This window comes from Oryzias latipes, chromosome 23 (assembly GCF_053564925.1).
Source record: "Oryzias latipes strain Hd-rR chromosome 23, Olatipes_Hd-rR_3.1".
Lineage (NCBI taxonomy): Eukaryota > Metazoa > Chordata > Actinopteri > Beloniformes > Adrianichthyidae > Oryzias > Oryzias latipes.
Window position 1 is genome coordinate 24,120,717 of NC_136259.1, and position 19,921 is coordinate 24,140,637.

General features: G+C 42.5%; 1 protein-coding gene across 39 annotated transcripts in view; it reads right to left on the bottom strand.

The window, feature by feature from the left end:
* The window catches only part of celf2 (cugbp, Elav-like family member 2), a 274,640-nt gene that overhangs the window by 93,328 nt on the left and 161,391 nt on the right, over positions 1-19,921 (bottom strand). The gene's annotated exons all lie outside the window — the stretch shown is intronic.

Below are 19,921 nucleotides of genomic sequence, written 5' to 3' on the forward strand. Positions count from 1 at the left end.
GACAACCACACACACCTAAGAGAGTCATCAATCAACCTATGTAGCATGTTTCTGTACTTTTGGAGGAACAGGAGAAAAACCACGATGCACAGATAGAACAGCCGGGATTTGAACTAGTACTACCTTGCTGTGAGGGAGGCTGCTAACCACTACACCATCATGCCCAAAGCTACGTTCACGCCGCTCTCAGCAATACGTGCTCAGGTGACCACTTTCACTAAGCAATCTACGTTTCCTGTGTATGTGCATGTTTCAGGCCTCTGCATTCAAAGCTCTCACATCGCTACGTAAGTCTATGACCGTTTTTTGACTCAACATACAAAACGCCACTGAACGTGCGTTGAAGGTTAAACCAGGTTAAACTTCAGGGACTTGGATCCGTTAGTGACGTTTGGACACGTCCCTTTTAATTCAGTCGTACCAACCGTTTGCAAATTGATCAGGAAAGATTTTGTGTCCGCCTGGAATTCTATGACATCAAGTCTGTCGTACATCAGATGGAGCTGTCAAAGGGAGATGAAGATTCAAAAAGCGTTGGTTCTCAACCCAGATTTGGATGTCGACCCAAATAACCGCTACGTTATATCAACTCTGAGCTACCATGCTGTTGTTGAGGATTAATTCTCCATAGTCACACATTATTAGTTCAATTCATCCAATAATCTCTTACATAGATCAATTCAAAAAAGTCATTTAATTGGACAATTCTGGACCAAACCACCCTAAAAAAATTAAAAATTGTCTTTATTTATTAGTCAATTTTTTACGAATAACCTAAGCTGACGACTTCCTGAGTTTTTTACTGTCAAAATGTTTGCATAGCAGGTCAAAGGTCAGAGCGACTGTACACCTGCTGCAATTTCCAATGGTGGCTTTGGCTTGTCAGGTATTTAAGACGTTGCCAGTTTCTTGATACAAGAATCACCAAATATTCTGTATGAATCCCATTCATTACCAAGGACCACTGGGAAAACTGTCAAACTTAAAACTTAAAACTCTTTCACAGTAAAGTCTTCTCAAAGTTTGACTTTTTACATTTGCAAAAACGTAGAAATGTGCAAAATCACAAAAAATATATAAAGTATCAACCAGCGCAACAGACAACTAAACTTAAGAGTAACGTTACTAATACTTTATATTAACAAGTTCCTAATTTTTCTGCAGCAAAAAAGACAACTGTCAATAATCAAACTGAACATATTATTGGCCAACAGTAAATATTTATCGAGCTGATGACCAACATCAAATCTGAGCTGAAGCAAACACAGAGACCGTTGTCCTGCTTCTTTTTTCTGCCATAGGAAACACAAACATAAATGGCTTATGGTCGAGCCCAACTACCTCGCCCCCCTCTGAAAGCAACTACACCAGCTCCGTCCTTTCCGGCCTTGTTCACAGCCGGAGTCCAAAAGTGTGGAGACTAATGTTCCACATGCAGGACGGAGCGAGCAGAAGAAGCACAGAGGAGATGGATGCAGATGAAGCAGGAGTCAGCACAGCTCGGCATGGGTCCCAGCTCCTTTCCCGCCGCGCTCCACCCGCCTGCTTCAGGCTGGACGGGTCGCTCTAGCTTCAAACGCAGCACAGACGCGCCGCTCGCTGCGTTTGGACAGCCACGGTCTCGGCGACTGGGATGTCAGCGAGGTGTGTAACCGTCTTATGGGGACACTAATCTTGTTGACAAACAGAGTAAGAAACATCAGCCCCCACCCCGGGGAGAGGAGCGACCAAGGTTAGCATCTGCTTCCAAACAGCAAAACAAACCCACAGAAACACGATAAGATCAGACACTACACTAACACACTTTACAGTGTGGCTGCTGTGGAAGTACACTTCATTCTGTCCGCTTCCTCTTCTGGTAAATCTCCCTTTATTTGTCCGGTCACTGCTCTAGTCTGCTGTGACTGCTGCACCTGCGACCCGGTGATCGGGACAGCATGGATGGATGGGACGACTGTTTCATTTATTTGTTTGAGAGCCCTTTTTTTGGAGTGTATATTGTATGTATTTACTGTATGCTGATGATGCAGTGTTTCATACAACAAAATGATAACATGTTTGAACGTAAATATCCAGTCATTTACAGACTTAACATTTAGTTCTTATGTAATCCTATTGAATGACTATTCTGACAGCTGAACCGACCAAATTAAGTCAATTCAGGGTGTGTCCAAATTCCTTCACTACCCACTACATAGTGCACTATTTAGTGTGTTTTCCAGTTTGTAGTGCTGTCCAAATCTACAATTCCAAAATCGAGTTCCCTAGTAATTTCCCAGAAGTCTCTGTGAAAACCAGTTTGCATTGAAAGATTAGAGAATATAGACAACAATGCATTGAGTTTGAACAACTTTTGCAAACAAAAAAATATTTTAAATGTATTATTTACTATTACTATCAACGTTTTCATCTTCAGAACACAGTGGACTCAAAAAGTCGTCGTAGAACGCTCATTTTGATACGATTTTCACTGTGACGTCATCTTTTTCAATGGAAAAAAAAAAGTTTTGAGCTTGGTTTCCGAATTAGTCTCAAAATTCAGGGCACTAGATACTATATGGTTTTTTAGTAGTTGGGGATTAGAGCGGTAGTTCACACATAGCCTCATGTTTTTGCAATAATAATATGGACGATGCCATGTTGGAATAAGAATCGTCAATAAGCAGTAATTGGTCAGAGTCCGTCCTCAGTCAACGTTTCTACGGCAACCACTCTCACCAATCAGGAGTGAGCTTGTTGGAAGGCCACATGCCTCACAAAATATGTCAATTATACGTTTTCAACATTGGAAATTGCAGCCACCAGACTCCACCTACTTTGAGGGATCTGATTGGCTAGTTTATAACTTGAATTAGGTACACAACAGAAACTCATAACAATAGCTGTTTATTTCTTCATAGAATTTTATGGGATTTTGGCTTCTTGGAGCCAGTGGGTACTTTCTGTTTGGAACGCCAGGGAGAGGGGTCACTCAGTCCAGTTCGCATATCCAGTCAATGGTAAATCCAGTTTAAAATGTTGTTTTGGTTCTGTAAATCTGAAGATCAGCTGTCTGATGGATCACATCTAGTGTGGATGCAGATCCACAGTAGAAGACTGAATTACAAGGGAGTTCGTTCACGACACACTTAAGGAAACAAAAGCAGAAGAAGCCCACGGCTCCTCTGATCAAAGCTGCACACACTTAACCCCGACTGAATGCACGAGCGGCGCCCTGAAAAAGGTTATTACACACCGACACGCCGAACAAAACACACACCGAATTCATTTCACAGGCCTCAATGTTGTCTGCCGCTGAAACAAAACCATAAACAAGATTAGCAACTTCTCTGCAGAACACACAACACAGGAGGCATGTTGTTTTCCTCCCCGCAATCCCAGCCTGAAACCAATGGTGTCATCGGCGCTGCGAGCAGATTAGCGGTCGGAGCTAAATGAGCGGCAGGCTGCATTAACCGTCCTGCAGCGAGGCAAAGTGACGACCAGGGGCCCCCGTGTAGAAATTGGAGGAACAGGAATAAAAACTGTAGGGATTGTTGTGCGGCCTGTGATTCACTTGAACTTCCATGTGAACAGCGTTCCACCCACATTTGATGCAGCTCCGGCACGCCATGCACGCCACGTTTATGCATTCACTATCAATATGCTTTCACTGCAGCTTTGATGGAGCCGGTGTCTCTGAATATCCATGACTGGCAGAAAGGCCCGGGTCTAAGTGGGACTACTGGATTGCCTTTACACGCGTGTGTATGTATGTATGAATTTCCGGTTGTCATGGAGACGTGACGGTAAATGTGTTGCAGGGAAACGATCAGATAAATGTCACAGTTGCTTAATGAAGCTGCACCGGTGCCCCGACGCTCAGCTATCTCTGCGCTAACGAGCTACTGTATGCCGGCAGCCGCTAATGAGAGGAAAGACGTGCATGCATACACACACACACACATCCGCACACACACACACACACGCACGCACGAACACACAGACCTTCTTCTTTTTGCCCGTGTCACATATGTTTGTCTGTCAATAAAAAACTGTCTTTTTAGAATTAGAACGGCCTTGTTAGATCCTGTATTCACCGTCTGTGCAAGAGATTTTAGCAAAACAAAAGATATTTAAATCAATTATATAGATAACTGAAATATTTTGACTACAGAAAAATGAAAAAGTCACAGCTATTGTGTAAAAAATATTATTGCACTCAAAAAAGAAAAAAAAAGTTTTTCTCTTCCGGTGTTTGCTCACTGAAAAATCCCCACGAGAGTTAAAATTATCATTTTTATTTTTGAAATTATGTTGTAAAAAAAATGTTTTAAAGAAAACTTGATGAAAGATGTTGCCTTCTGTCCAGCTGCACTTTTACAGTCCCTCCACTAGGGGGAGAAAACAACATTTCTTAACAAAGATTGAACAACAGATAATGCTAATTTTTAAAATTAGCATCCGTCCCCCCATTTCAGTTGTGTATCAGCGTTAGGCTAACTGAATCATGCTAAAGCGTCTTTGACTCGATCAGCATCTTCGGATTCTCCAACAGTGTAAAATATATTGTGGTGGACAATATATGCGGTTTTTGCAGAAAAATGTTATTTTTGTATTTTTGGTTTTGTTCATTATTTTCCACACACCCCCCCAAAATACTTCTTTAGTTCCACTCCAGCTTCATAATTTTATGCCGAACACAAATTTTCCATCTACGTTACTAATTTGACTAAAAAACGGAAAGTGCAAAATGCTGCAGTTCTTTAAAAGACCACTGGGGGCAGAAATGAGCACTTATCCCCCGGCCTCCAAAAATAGTCAAATTTTACTAAAAAGTAAACGTATATTCATTTGTGGTTGCACTCTGCGTTAACCAGTAAATGTTCAGACTAACAACAATGATGTAATCCTGTTTATTGCTGTGTTTAATTACATTTTACAGCTTTTAGTTTTCTGGGATTAAAACACTAAAAGTTGAGTAAAAATGTGTCCGCTTGACCAAAAAAAACAACTTGTTTTGCATTTACCTTTCACATATACATCTATTGTTTTCGATCCAAAATCTGTTTTGTTATTTTTAGGAAATTCCAGTGATAAACATGAATTTAGATGTTGACTTTTTCTGTTTCGTCTGAAACTTTGTCTGTAATGCCGCAGCTGACAGACGCAAAAAGAGATGAGAAATTGTTATTTGGAGTTTAAAATCAACACCATCGTGTCTGAATATGAGGCACAAACACAGCAGAAAGTGCAGGTTGGAACTCCGCTGTGCTTTAAGTCACATATATATTCAACATAAATAAATAACCTGCAAATGCGATGCAGCAGGAAACCCTTAAACAAAACACAAATCTGTTTTTAATGTGTATTTGTGAACTCCTGTGCAGGAACTGGCTTTTTTGTTCAAACGGAACGCAGTCATGGATGAATCTGTCAGAGTTCATTCACGTCATTCCTTCCACTCTGTCTGCGCTTTCTTTACTGATAAAAAATAAACTTTTTTCTGTACATTAGTCACAGGGTTTCCTCACATGCTGCAGATTCACTGCCAAGAAGAAACCTGCGTCACTCAGGTGTGGAAATCCACTTTGAATTAGATCGCTAAAATGAAAGCCCTGCAGCCAAATCTAAACCGTTCTCGACTTCAGACGTCAACATGACACTTATAAACAGAAATATCCAAATGTGAGGCCCAAATAGACCTTAAAGCTATTTCGGAGTATAGAGTCCATAATTTCATTTTTACAACAATTCTGCTCTTTTCAGGTGAAACTTGGAAGAAAGACAAGACGAAGAGACAAAGACTAAGAGGCTGACTAAATACCCAGCATCCCCTCAATCCTTGGCAGCTTCTTGGCAAACCCTCTGATAACAGAAGAGGAAAACTTCTGGCTCGATCCACATGTGGAAGAATGGGAACAGGACGGGAAGAATCCCAGCAGTGGGATAAACAACACTGCTGCCTGGATAAAGTGTTTAGTTGATCTGAAATCAGCTGAGAAAAGCAGCCAGATGGACTCAATTAGTCCTAAAAATGGATCATTTTGTCATGTTTTGTTAAAAACTTGTGGCCAAAAACACATTTTTTTTAGTTTAGTTTAGTTTTTTTAAACAAACCGAAAACAATAATAATAAATAAAACTATTGTGTTTTTCCAGACTTCACACTGGATCCAAATGTTTAGTTTCAGTGACAGAAAAACATTTTATCTCCTTCCAAACATTGGAGATACAATAATTTGTTTTGTTTTGTTCCTTCAGGTCAGAATCTGGAAAATTGTCACAACAATTGGGTCACAACACTGAACTAGACCTCAGAAAATCTCATTTATATCAGCTCGACCTACTAAAATAAATCTGTCAGCTGACTTTGTCCTAATATTTTTCATATTAGATGGGCGGCACTACTTCAGGTTACTTTTCTTTGCTGATGATACTCTCCTATTCCTGTAAGGCAGGGGTGACCTAAACTTTTTGTTATAAAAATAACATGAAATTCAAATGAACTATTGGAATACATTTCAATGCAATGGCGTACTTTTCATTTCCTCACATAGAACAGTGGAAGTTTGAACGGGGGGAGGATTTAGCCCCTGTGGCTGGACTTTGGACATGTCCACTATACAGTACCAGGGTAGAAGGAGCCCTTGATGGGATAAAAGGCCAAAATGACTACACCTTCTTCCTGTTTCTTAAATTGCTGTAAGATGTCATCCCCTCATTAGCATATCATTTGCATATATTTTTTAAGAAAAAATACTTTGTGGGAAACACAAAAAAATGAGGAAAAATACCCTGACAGTTCTAAAATACTAATCTATTAAGCACCAAAGTTATCAAAAGTGTTCCTTAATCAATTATGATGGGGGGGGGGGTTGTTGTTACATCATCATTTGTTGGTGATGTTTCCAGTTTTAGACGATGCTGCCTTTAAAAAGTCAGGATATTTATTATTATTAACATGGCTGTTTTCCTTCAACGATCTGGTAGAAGATAAATGATTATTTATTATAATTAGAAAAAAAATTAATAATCAAACAGAAATTTGTAAACAGGTCTAAAAACCAGGCACTGGACTGAAGCAAAGTGTGCTCTATGATTGCAGATGAACACATTCCATAAGTGTTGGTGTTTTTGGGGTCTCCATTTCATAAAATGGGCTTTTCCGTGTGCCGTTCCTGGAACGATCCTCCCTCCAGAATGCTTTCCAGCTCACATCAGCATGACTGGAAGTCTCTGCGTGAGGGTTTCGTGATATAAGCGAAGGAAGGGAAAGGAATTACAGCGTCTTTAAGCCTCAACACCAGATTGGTCAAATCCAGGCAGCGGCAGCAAAATTTCCCCCCCTAATCTTCAGCACACTTTCTCTCGTCTTCACCCCACTTCACCTCCTCCCCTTATCTTGTTGCTATGGGAACAGCAGTGCCGACAGGCCACGGGGTGATGAGAGCTCGGGGCATTGGGTGTTGGAAAGCGGGTTCTTTGGATGACAGCTCTGCGAGTCTTTGTCTGACTCATGATGTTCGCCTTTCTTTGACTCATCTACAGCTGGATGAGGCCTCCAGCCCCTCCCCCCGCCACCCCCCTCATCATATCCTCTCAATCAATCTCTGGTGTTTGTGCTTTTAATGAGAAACAGCTTGTTTGCGATGCGAGCCTGCATGCATGCCCGCGCGTCCCCGTGATGAAATGGCAACGGCTCTGATTGTTTGGCATGGCGCTGTGGCTGCATTCTGCCAAAAGTCATCATCTGACTCGCCGATGGAGATGATGACCCATTTGACTAATGCTTCTTCACAAAACAGGCCAGCGACGCCAATCCAGCGAGGTAAAAAGATTAAAAAAGAGTTGTCGGGGGGCACAGATGAGTTACCTTTGCACGTGGTTCCTCCTTTGCGTGAACAATAGCCCCCCCCCTGGGATCATGCACAGTGGTCGTGTCACTTCTAAAAGACACTGAAAACAGGTGCCACAAAAGGTGCCGGAGCACCTGCCAGGATCAACAACACAAATGCATTTGTTGAACCTGTTTCAGCTCCAGCGGGTCCCAATGTGAGAAACCACCGCCACAAACGCAAAAAAAAAAACACAAAAAACCCCCCTACTTTCTGTGGAAAAAGAACAAAGTGCCTCGGACAATTTAATCAGCCCTTATTGCTGTTCTCGGTCGGTGTGATGGGTGTTTGCGGCGACGGCGCTTGGAGCAACAGCTTGAGAGAGGTGAGGCTGAACACGGTGAAGATGACCCAGCCAGAGGAAACCTTTTTATTGGGCTGCGTGACAGGCCCATGCGTCTGCGAGGGGAAAAAGGCACGGCGCTGCCGAGCAGTCCCTTCCCTCTGTGAAGACACATCTGTTAGCTCTCGTTTGCCTCGTAATTCGCCTCGTAGATCATTTCAGGGTTCAAAACAAGCGCTTTGACCACATGCACTTTCTACAAACAACACAGCTCCAGCTTTTTGTCTGCAGTGCGTTCCATTGCATTTAGGTCATAAAAAGTATTTACACACCAACAGTCCATCACCCGACTCGTCTGTACTTGCTCAAGAGTTTCACATTGGTTCTACTACGACCAAAAAGAATGCAAAGACTAAGAAGTAACGTTGACTCAAAAGTCTAATGCTCCAGTCCCTTGGATGGTGGTTGACCCGGCGGGTTCAAAAACCAGGGGCTAAACTCAGTTCTCACTGGACAAGCAGGGAGAGGCGCTCTCTCCTTTGTCAGTTACCAATGCTTTTTTCCGCCACCTGAGGTTGAAAGAGGCTTGGCGCGAAACGTCGAACGGTACAAATCTGGTGAATTTTTTTGTCACAGCTCTATTCCGATATCTGAAAGACTTGGTGTCGTGCGATTCCAGCCGCACACAAACCGCAATGATGAATTCCTCCTTCATGAGTGCTACCTGGCTGAACTTTCCACACACGTCCAGCGTCCAGCTGCATGCTTTAAAATGTGTGTAGCTACACGTGAACGTGAGTCTTGAGCACGGAAGCCTGAAACCTGCGTTTACTTGAGACTTTATTGAAAGTGGTCGCCTGAATGCACATTGCTGAGAGCGGTGTGAAAGTAGCTTTACAGTTCCCATGTCTTAAAGGATGTCATAAACTGTATCATGAGGTATTTATAAGGGGAATTTAAGTTGATGAACTTATGCCTCATAAAAAAAAGGGTATGAAAATTTCCCTTTTATATGTACGACCTTGAGATTTACACCTGCGTACAGGTTTCCTTTTTTATTTTTTAAACATGCAGACAACCTGTACCCACCTGTAACAACAGTTGCGACTAAGACTTCAGATTACAGCAGGTTAGGAAACAAGACTTAAACTACAGTCTTAAGTAATCAGGACCAAGTTCCATCTTGCTCATATATTTGGTTATCTGATGGTGGTGCAGTTTTCTTTGGGGACAACTTGGCAACTTACCTGACTTCAAAATTCTTCAGTTCACCATAGATGAATTCCCAATTTCCTGAGGTCAGATGCTTTAGTCCATAGAAACAGAAACACTCATGAAGTGCCTGATCAAGCCTCAAGCCCGATTATCTTCAAAGGTAAGACTTTCTCTACTCAGGTTTTGAGTTTCAGACTCTACTTTTAAATGTCTAAGAACAGCAAATATTCAGTCAGAGTTTGTGTGTCTTGAAGAAGTTTGGGTTGGAGAATGTCTCCCACTTTACATTCTCATTCACCTTTAAGTGCCACTTTAAGCTGTGCGTTTCCAGTCACTTTGCTCAATCAAATCTGTCAGATTCTGCAGAGTTTACTGAAGGTTGGATGAACCCTGGATCTCATATGGCTGAAAGATTTCCATGGAGAGCAGCGGGACACCTCCTCTCCTCCTGAACTGAGAATGCCTCTTGAAATGGGCTGTTAATGCCCACCGGAGTCATTTTGTCTACGATAATGCCGTACAAGTGGTGGGGCTGGGCTGCAGGGGAGCGGGGCAGAGTGCGGGTGATGGCATTAAGGGATATTAGGGTGGGTGGGGTGTTCGTTTTCATTAGGTTTTATGGGTTGGGAAAATATTGCCATGCATACCAATTAAGGGCGGAACAGATGGCTCAATGCAGTCGTGTGCTTTGGTTATACGCGTGGATGTGTGGCGTAAGGCTGACAGTAACAACCAGGGAAAGAGCATCAGGCCGGTCAACAGGACGAGAGGGTTCAGGCTGACAGCTGTTGGGAAGGAATTTCAGATTTCCTTTCGTCTCTGCCCTCCATCCCTGGTCAGCATCTCGGGGGCAAAATTAAACCTTGATCAGGCTGTTCAACAGCCTCTCTGGGGAGGGAGCCATATGCTGACATATGCTAAAGGAGGGAAGAAAGGGAGCAGGATGGCCTAATTATTCACATGAGTGTGTGCACATGCTGCTCACCGTCTCTGCGGCCCCCCCGCTGCAAACACCATCAAGTCAACACAAAGGTCTGACTGATCTGCGTCTCCGAGGACCAGAGAGGAGCCGTTTCAGCCTTTAAACCCTGACGTTCACGTTTGTTTGGGGTTTTACCTCAACGTTCCTCTTAGATTTCTCTTTCTTGAGAAAGCAATTAAGACTTAAGGGTTCAAAACTTGGAGAGGAAAAAAAAGATGCAATTAAAAGGACTAATGAGTCTAATCAAGGCAAAGAAAAAAACACACCTCTTTTATTTATGAGTGAGGAAACGGAACAGAATGCAGTCTTTGTCTGTTCCAGCCAACACTCGGCTGAACTTGTAAAAAGATAATTACTGGAAACCATAACACGTCCATTTATAACAGATGCTTCTGTTTACTTGGCTAATGCCACAGATTTGCACCTTAATGGTTTAAAAGGTTTTACCTACAGCTTCCCATAACCACGTCCTCACTTCATCGTCTATAAAGCTTTCTATGACATCACTTGCATCGTAAATGTACTTAAAAAGGGACGAGGGTGACATAAATACACTTTAAACTAAGAGTATACTGTTGATGCCTCAGTTAGAGCGTCTTTTTGAACCATGTCCTTAGTCCCAACCCCCTTATGGGTGAATACGGGCTTCCTGTGGGCAAAAAAATGGCCAAAGCTGTGAGCGGCACAAGGTGGTAGACCGCTCAGTGAACCGGTAGAGAGAAAATGTCCATGCTGTTCCATGGACAGGTCGTAGTGAATAGATAGATAACATTTATTCCAGACTCATAGTCCAATCAATGGAAGGGAGTACACAAACCCACTACATTAAAAAGCACAATGTCAAGAATACAAGTTAAGAAACAGTCTACAAAAAAAGACAATAGTTAAATTAAAAAAACTCTGATTATACATAACACACCATAAACATTAGTTACAAGGACAGATGAAAAGACAGTCCCTCCAGTGTGACCACAAAAATAACTGGAAGCGTATGGCACTAAATCTAATGTTACTTATGGCCAAGTATTGTCTGAAGCATTTAGTCTGCAGATAAACCTGACCATGAGTGAACGCATGCAAGCCCGGAAAGTTCATTCTGAGAGAAACAAGTAGCTCACTAACACTCATCCTCCTCGCTTCTTTAAAAGCACTTTCAGAGCGTCATTGTACGCCACCTGCAGCTTCCTCATGCTGGCACTTTTATAGTTTGCCCAAAGATGAGCTGTATACAGAGGAGTACACAATGCTTTAAATAACCATGACTTCTTCTGTACACATGCCAAACTTTCAAGAAAGACTGTTGGCTTGGCCATATACCACACGACAATGCCTGTAATCCAGTCCAGCAGGATCATCTCAAAAGAGTTTTGATAGAATACTGGCCAGACTGATTTTTCTGTAATTTTCAGAGCAACCAATTTTTACAGCTTTTTTTTTTTTGTATCATTGGTACGAACAGAACAGCTATCATAGAGGCTGGTAAAAAATCCATTAGGAAGAAAAGCTGTAAAACACATGGCTAGTAGTGGGATTACCCTTCACATGCTCAGAAGATACCCCATCAAGTCCAGTATCTTTGTTATTTGACAATCTGGAGATAGTTTGGTGGACGTTAGGCATTACATCTGTGTCATTTGCTACATATAGATCACTCTGGACACAGGTAAATATTCTCATATAGGGTTGTCGCCATAGTTCTAAAAATATTTCCAGTGCCAGAGACCCCAACTACCACACATGGAACTGTTTTTGTGCCAGAAGTATTACATTTTAAGTCTTTCCAGAAGTCTCGGGTGTTGTAAAAAAAATAGATTCCTAGCCATGAAATCAGCTGCCATTGCCTGATCACTTTTACAAGTAAACCGTATTGCATTCTTATGTCTTGCATCAGTAACCCATTTCTGCTTAAATAAAGGCCCATGCCTTGGTTTTCCAGCGAGAACCTATTCTTTAGATGCTTCTCGACCTTTTAAATAGAATTCTTGAACAACACGGGTAAGTAAGGGTGAAGTAGGTAAGACACGCATTGTCCAGATACTGCGGACTGCTCAAAGAGCCCGTTAGTGCAGTTCATGTGGTAAGTTCGTGCTCCTTGCTTGAAGTCTGACTGTTAGAAAGGAGAGAATTAGACAATCAAGAGTAGTTCATTGGGCGTTCTATGGGAACTTACGGCTCACATGCACAGCTCATGTGTTCGTAATTCACCCGTGGTCAATACGGGACCAATACTTGCACCTATCTAACGACTACAGTGTTGCGTAAGGACACTGGACAACAGCATCGCCTGTATGTCACACGCACGACAGTGGTACTTTCCTTATTCATCACGACCCTTGGCCACACAAGCCTCAACTGCAAGACACACCTGCCCTTCCCTTAAGATGTGGCCTCTACTCTCTACGAACATCCATGGGCCCGGACAACCAAAAAACCTGCAGCCCACCCCCGTAGGGTTGCATGTGACTAAAGATTTAGTGAGGGACACTTTTACTTCCACTATGAGGAAAAGGATGTAGAACATGTACAACATTTTTTCAGGACTGTTACATTATTTATTCATTCATCTTCTAAACCTGTTTGGTCTCTTTCAGGGTCACGGGGCTGCTGGAGCCTATCCCTGCCACTCGTGGGCGACGGTTGCCAGTCTGTCGCAGGGCCACAATCATATGCACGCCTAGAGACGATTTAGAATAACCAATTAACCTATGAAGCATGTTTTTGGAGGGTGGGAGGAAGCCGGAGTCCTCGGAGAAAGCCCACGCCCCCGTCAACCACTGCGCCACCAACCACAGCTGTTTCATTATTTAGTTACTCCCAATAAAGATTTTGGGATATGTATTGGTTTTATTTAATCAAAAATAAAAGACTTTGTCATTCAGTTTGTGGTCTGATGACAACAAGGACCCCATTTCACAACACAAACAATCCCTACAATTAATGTGAACATTTTGTTATATTTGAGATCAAAATCTGAATCAAATTGCGGGTGTAGCCTTTTGATTGACATGTGACCAATGAGTTGCAAGCTCAAAAATGTCCTTTTTGCACATGTTCCAACAAATAACTGGCTTTGTTGGCCACTTTTATAAAAGTATGTGTTTTCACAACAAACCTGAAGCGGACAAAATAACTTGTGACGACAGAGTTTCTTCTCACATTTACAGCTGCAGTTGGTTTGTACTAGAAAATGCGATCATTTTTGGATTAGAAGGAATTTGACTGAGTGGATGCTTCCACAGTTGCACAGCTCTTTAGCTGACAGGACAGACTGACACTGATCCACAAATCCGAATGAAAACGCTTCGGAATTATCAGGAAGCGGCCTCTCCAGGTTGCAGTCCTCCCTTCTTTGATCAGCGTTGGCGCCGTGGCAGCTCCAATCTTAGACACAAAAATCACAAAAGCTAAAGGATGAGCAGCAGACTTTGGGGAAGTGAGAATATGTTTTTCTTTTTGTAAATTGGGTGAATCAGGCTTTTAACACCCCCTCGCTGGACTGCCAGATCAAAGCCTTCTTTGTAAGACTTCTCCTTTCTTGTCCTGAGTTTTTTGGCTTCTCGGAGGCTAGAGAGTTGAGCTTTCTATCTGCAGGAACGGCGTCCACGCGCTGCTCTCCGCTTCAGAGAGCGCACTAGCAAACACCGTGGCTGCAGCGTTAGCCACGGCTCAGTGACTCTGAATGGGAGCGTGCTAACAGACTAGCGCTGCAGCTCTGGAGCGCATTGATCTGTGCTGCTCGCTAATAGAAGACAGTAAAGACTCCCTGGCTCTCATGGGCCATTAGAATGCATGAGTGTGAGCCGTGCTAAATGGGAAAATCCACAGAGGTATGTACAAAGGGTAAATACACTCCAGTTCATATGCTGAGGCAGACGCACAGTGGGACAGACGGAACAGCGTTCCTTTAGCTAACCCTGGAATCGCTTTGTCTCAGCTGTTCGTCAACATCTGTCCTGTGTTTCTGATTTGTGGATTAAACGCCTGAGGCCGTCAGATTTCAGGGTCGCATCGTTCCAGACTTTGATATACGCTGTGACAGAAAACAAACATGGCAAAACTAGAAACCTCTTGAGCAGAAAGGAGATCCATGCCTGTAAACGTCTAATGAAGCATCAGAGGCCGGCGCTTTCCCCCACTCTACTTGCTTTTGGGCCAAATAACCAAGACGCTCCGATTTTGGCCCAAACTCAAACGCCGACATCCTTCCGTCTTAACTTTTCACTTGTTGCTGGAGACAGGTTTCCTCCACGCATCAGCACCGTCCAAATGTGTTTGGAGAATATCTGCCAGGGTTTTTTTTTTTTGTTTTTTGGCACAAGAGAGACGTGAAATGCTGCGGTGCAATTTGTGAACTTCATCTTCGCAGCTGTTATTGTTTGGAAAACAGGATTTGGCAGCGCGGCATAAACGCTGCTGGGTTTTATTAGCTTTAATCTACTGAACTCGTCTTTATCTCTTAATTCTGAGGATAGCGTCTGTCTTTTTTTACCTGATCTGAATAAGCAGCTTTTACAAGTATAACGGCTCTGTTTTCAACTGTTAATTACACGTTAACACTGTAATTCCTGCACGTCGGTGCTTCATCTTTTGATATTTAATTCCAGCCCTCTTCCATTTAAAGTCTACCTCTCTGCCTTCCCAGAAGAATATTTGGACATGGACTAAACTTCCGCTCCAGACTCGGACCTCCGTGGCTTAGCTTTGGATTTTCAAATGAAGGATTTCGTTTAAACAACTCTTCTCTTAAAACATGAGCATTCCTGATACATCCACCAATCCAGATCAACCATGACTGTCTCAAACACTTCTCAGCTTCTGTCAAGAACATAAAATATGAGAACTTCTGTGCTTCAAATCCCAAAGTCCTTTTTCACGATCTGAGTTTTAGAATGAGTTCCTGCTACAACAATTCTTTGGTTTCTCTTCAGATTATGATTTTCTAAACATTTTCTAGTAGTTGAGAGGAATTGTTATCTCCTATCTCAAACACACTAAGGGAACCTGCTGTATTTCTCTTTTTGAGTATCCAGCACATTTAACGGCGTATGGAAGAAGTCAGGTTGCGGGACGATCACCCCCACATTTCTGACGTCTTAATAGCTGTCCCTGGAAATCTTCAAAGACGGTTATGTGGGTCTTTGATCTCGACTCTTGTCTTCAGTTTTGATCAAAGATATCTTGAGCTTCTTTCATGTTAGAATTATTGGAAACAGGCAGAAAGTTAAAGCGCGTTGACATTCTTCCTTTGTGTAGCAACATTTGATCGTCACAGACGTTGGATTTTGCTTTAAACTCGAGTTGTTTTTGGACTCGCGACAATGAAAAGTTGACCAGGTTGTAGTTAAACAAGACTGCATTTGAGGATTAATGATATGAATTTGCTCAGACTTCATTTCCCTCTATAATACATTTTGTTTGTCTGATTACGCTCAAACAAACCCTGGTCCGGAACCAGGAACCATTCTCTGACCCATTATTTGAGGTGGTCTCAGTTTGTTTCCAATCGGATTGAGCTTGGTTTGGTTTGAGTTTCTCTGTCTGGATACAATCCGTTCCCGGAGCGGAAAAGCCGGACCAAAGCGGCCACCGAAGCGGAGTTTTACCGGATGTAAAGCATTGTGGCGGAGCAATGATGAGACAGCAACTCATGGTTGGATGAATGCAGACTCATTGAAACAACTTCCAACATGATATACATTGCTTCTCACTGTTTCCCCGACAATCTATATGTCATAAACTACTTCCAGTGTAAGTACTTAGCCGGCTCCACCTCAGTAAATCGCCTTACTGCATGCCTCCACCGTATCAAAGTAGCAGTAAAAGTGTTGTAGCTGACGTTGATACAGACGTTTAAAATCAGTCAGCGAAATTCAAAGTATCCCAACAAGGATTGAAAAGTGCAGGAATTCCATTATTCTTTCTCTTGTTGCTTTGCCCCGCCCTCATATTTGTGGCCAATGACTGAAGAGATATTTAGTCATGTGGTTTTGTCTACAAGCTTTAGTCCAGAACAGAAAGCAAGGTTCAGGACTTAACCCGGACCAAATGAAGCAGACTCGGGCTGGACCAACAGACCTTTCCAGTCTAAATACACCCTTAGTTATTTATGGGGGAAGTCATTTGTCTTTTGCCGGAAGTGATCCCAATTTCTCCTTTACTGACGTGCTTAACTCCTTTCTGCGTGTTTGAATTCCCTTTAAGGCTAACTAAAAGCTGTTAATGTGAGACAAAAGCGTCAGTTCATTTAATTAAAGGTGTAGAAGCAGAGTGGTGAGCTTCCACTAAAACTCTGGATTCTTCCAAACCTCAACAGTCCTGATGACGCATCACGATTCACTCGTTCATCAGTAGTTCAAGATTTATTTCAAATCAAATCAACATTTAAATGAAATGAAATATAAGTCTACACAAGACTTTCAAATAGCTGCTGATGTCTCTCCATCTAACATTTATTTAACGATGGAAGCAGAAAAGGGTTTGGATTTCTCTGATTTAGTTTTTGGATGGTCTCCCAGGAGGAACCTGTGACAGAAAATGGCCCAAAAAGCACGGTGTATGGCGGCCCCGTCCGCCCGACTGTGTGTGCTTCCACGCTCGAGTGTACTTTCACTCCGAACCTCAGGACTCCAAATTATCCCAGCACTCCTCAAAAAACACACTTCAGAATTTCTGTCTGCTTTCCAAACTCATTACTTTAGGAGGGTGAATCAAACAGACCGGGATGAACGCAAGTCAAACGTGAAGAGAGCGGCGTGCAGGGGAAGAAGAAGGAGAGCGAGCATTAATGAGCAGGGTCCCGCTCTAATGAAGGGCCCGTGATCGCCGGGCGCGGGAGTCAAGGTTACACACCTGTGCAGCCGTATCGACGCTGATCAGATTATCCACACTTAATGTAAATACAATACCGGCAGACTCATCTGCCGCTGAGCCGACGGAGGAGGCCGCGAGCGTTAAGAAGATACGGCGGGTATCCAACATGGATGATGTCGGAGCAATTAGAGAACACATGAATCATCACTGGGGAGGTAATGACCTCCGAGCAGCACAGAGGAGAGTCAATTACTCCCCCATAACGCAACCTGGCAGCATTAAACATTATTTATTACTCATTTCAGGAGTGGTATGATGACTTTGCCGTGCTCCATGGTAACATTAATTTGTTATTATCCTTAAATTACTTTTGTGTTGCCCCCCCTTTTTAAACCTGAAAATTGAATTCTTGCTCTCCAGAAGCACGGCGAAAGACTTTTCTGAGTTTAAACTGACTGTGAAAAGAGGATTCTCAAATGAAATAAGCAATTTGAGCAGGTTCAATTTAACCACCAACCCGATAGAACTACAGGATGACATTTTGTCCAGCGTGGATCTGAAAAGGTGGTAATTGGCTTGAAGATCTCTGAAGCAGAAAAACAATTTCTGCCTCAAATGAGCTCCAGAGTTTTGTTTTTTCTTTCCAAATGCAGGCAAAGGATTGGCAGACTTTTATCTTTTGTGATCCTATTACTTTTTTAATAAACAGCATCTTTCCCCGTCTTTGTGTCCCAACATGACCAAGTTTAAGGGTCACAACCTCAGAAAACAATAATTGGGTGCTTTGTAGAAATTTACTTAAGTAATGAATTACTTCATGTTTAAATATTGTTAAGTATGGATAAGATCTACCCGTCAGTGGCGTCCACTTTCAATGTTACGTCAATGTACAGATGCAGTCAGAGGTCCTGCGACGCGTTGGTGAATTTCCATAAAAAACATTCAGATCATTTCCAGAATCTGAACTTTGGCATTAGATTATTACATTAGATTACATTAGAACTCAGCTTTGATTCAGAATGTGTTGATGATGTCATCAGCGGGTGGAGTCCAAAATAACAGAAAGGAGAATCTGATTGTTCTCCTCCCAAACCTTTTATTTTTTTGGCATGGCAACAATAATAATTAAATCCTCCAATTTGGGGAACACAACACTTTTACCTTACAGTAAATGTTCCGAGAGCGTCTTTTCATTTTGTGAGGAAAAACCCCTCAGTTTGGCCCAAACTGAGGGGTTAGATGTAAATGGATACATGTGCAGTCATTTGTGCAGCAGACTTTGAAAAAAACACACTATTATCCAAAAAAGGCCAAAATTCACGTCAATATTCAAGATTTTTTATTGACTCGACTTTTTTTTCCAATGTTTGTTCCTATAGCTTAACGTCAAACTGTAGAACCTTCATTTGCGATAGGCAACATTTTGGGAAGAAGTCTAAAAAGCAACAAAAAAAAAAAAAAGTAAAATCAAATATAAAGGAGAAAGAGAATAAGAGACAGAACAGACCATCCAGTGCCTCTGACAACTGTCAGGTGCAATAACCTGTTTGGGGCAACAGGGGGCAGAGTTTTCCACAAAGATCTGAAGCACAGCAGAGGGAGGGGCATGCAAGGGCTGTCGTTGCAAGATTTTTAAAAAGAATATCTAAGAATCCGACACAAAACAACTTAATCCTCTAAAACCGCAGATGAAGACGCAACACGCTCTACCAACTACTGAAACTTTTTCACCATAGCCGCAGCTGACGTAATTCCAGTGGATTTAGACTAAGGATATTGGCACAAAACCACTGTGCTCCATGTCAGAATCAGCAGATCTGATTGTGTGAACACTTTACTGCTTTTTTGCCATTTCAGGATACGTTGGAAAGATGTTGATTGAGTGAACAGTTGAGGAGTTTTGGAAGTTCAAAGAACGTCAACGCTGAAGCTAAAGCTGCGATTTTAAAGGGTCAATTCCAAACCTTTCAACGGGCTAAAAGTAGCAACCCAAACTAGATCAACCCCGTCTTCTGTCTGAGCATGTGCACCGCTTCAGCCAATGCTGTCCAATCATATCCCAAAAGTATCTATAAAAAAATGCCAACGCAGTAATATTGTTAAAATAATGACTACTGAAGGCGTCTAAACGGATAAAACTCCAAACTTCAAACTTGAGTTAATAAAAATGTGGTTTGACATGACATCAAATAGTCAATCAAACTGTGGCTGGAAGTTTATCTCTGCTGACTTTATTTTAAATCTTCTCAAAGTGTTTGTGACAATTTAACAGCCTTTTCCTCAGCCTCTCACATCCATGGCAGCTGCTGTGAATCCCATTGGACGACAGCAGGAGTGAAACATTTCACAGCCACGCCAGAATCCCAGAGGACCCGTTCCGAGCTGACAACTTCTCTCACAAAGCCACATTGTGGTTGTTGTGGGTTTTTTTTAACCTCCAAGGCCTCAAACGAGGCGCTAACAGCTCTGCAGGAAGCCGCTTCCATCTGCATGGCGCGTGCTGAAGCTGCAGGTACGGGACGCGGGGTATGACTCGTCACGGGTTTGAATTTGTGCGAGGCGTCCATTTCCGCCCCACCTCCACCCCCCCGCTCCCAGGATTTCAGCACCGACACGCACACGGCCTTTTCATTGTGTGTGAACAAAGAGAGCAATCCCCTCGCCAACAGATCAATACTTGGGATCCATTCTGGTTTGTTAAGAGTAATAGACATGGATTTGAAGAGTTGTGAGAGAGGCTAACAGGCGCTGATTT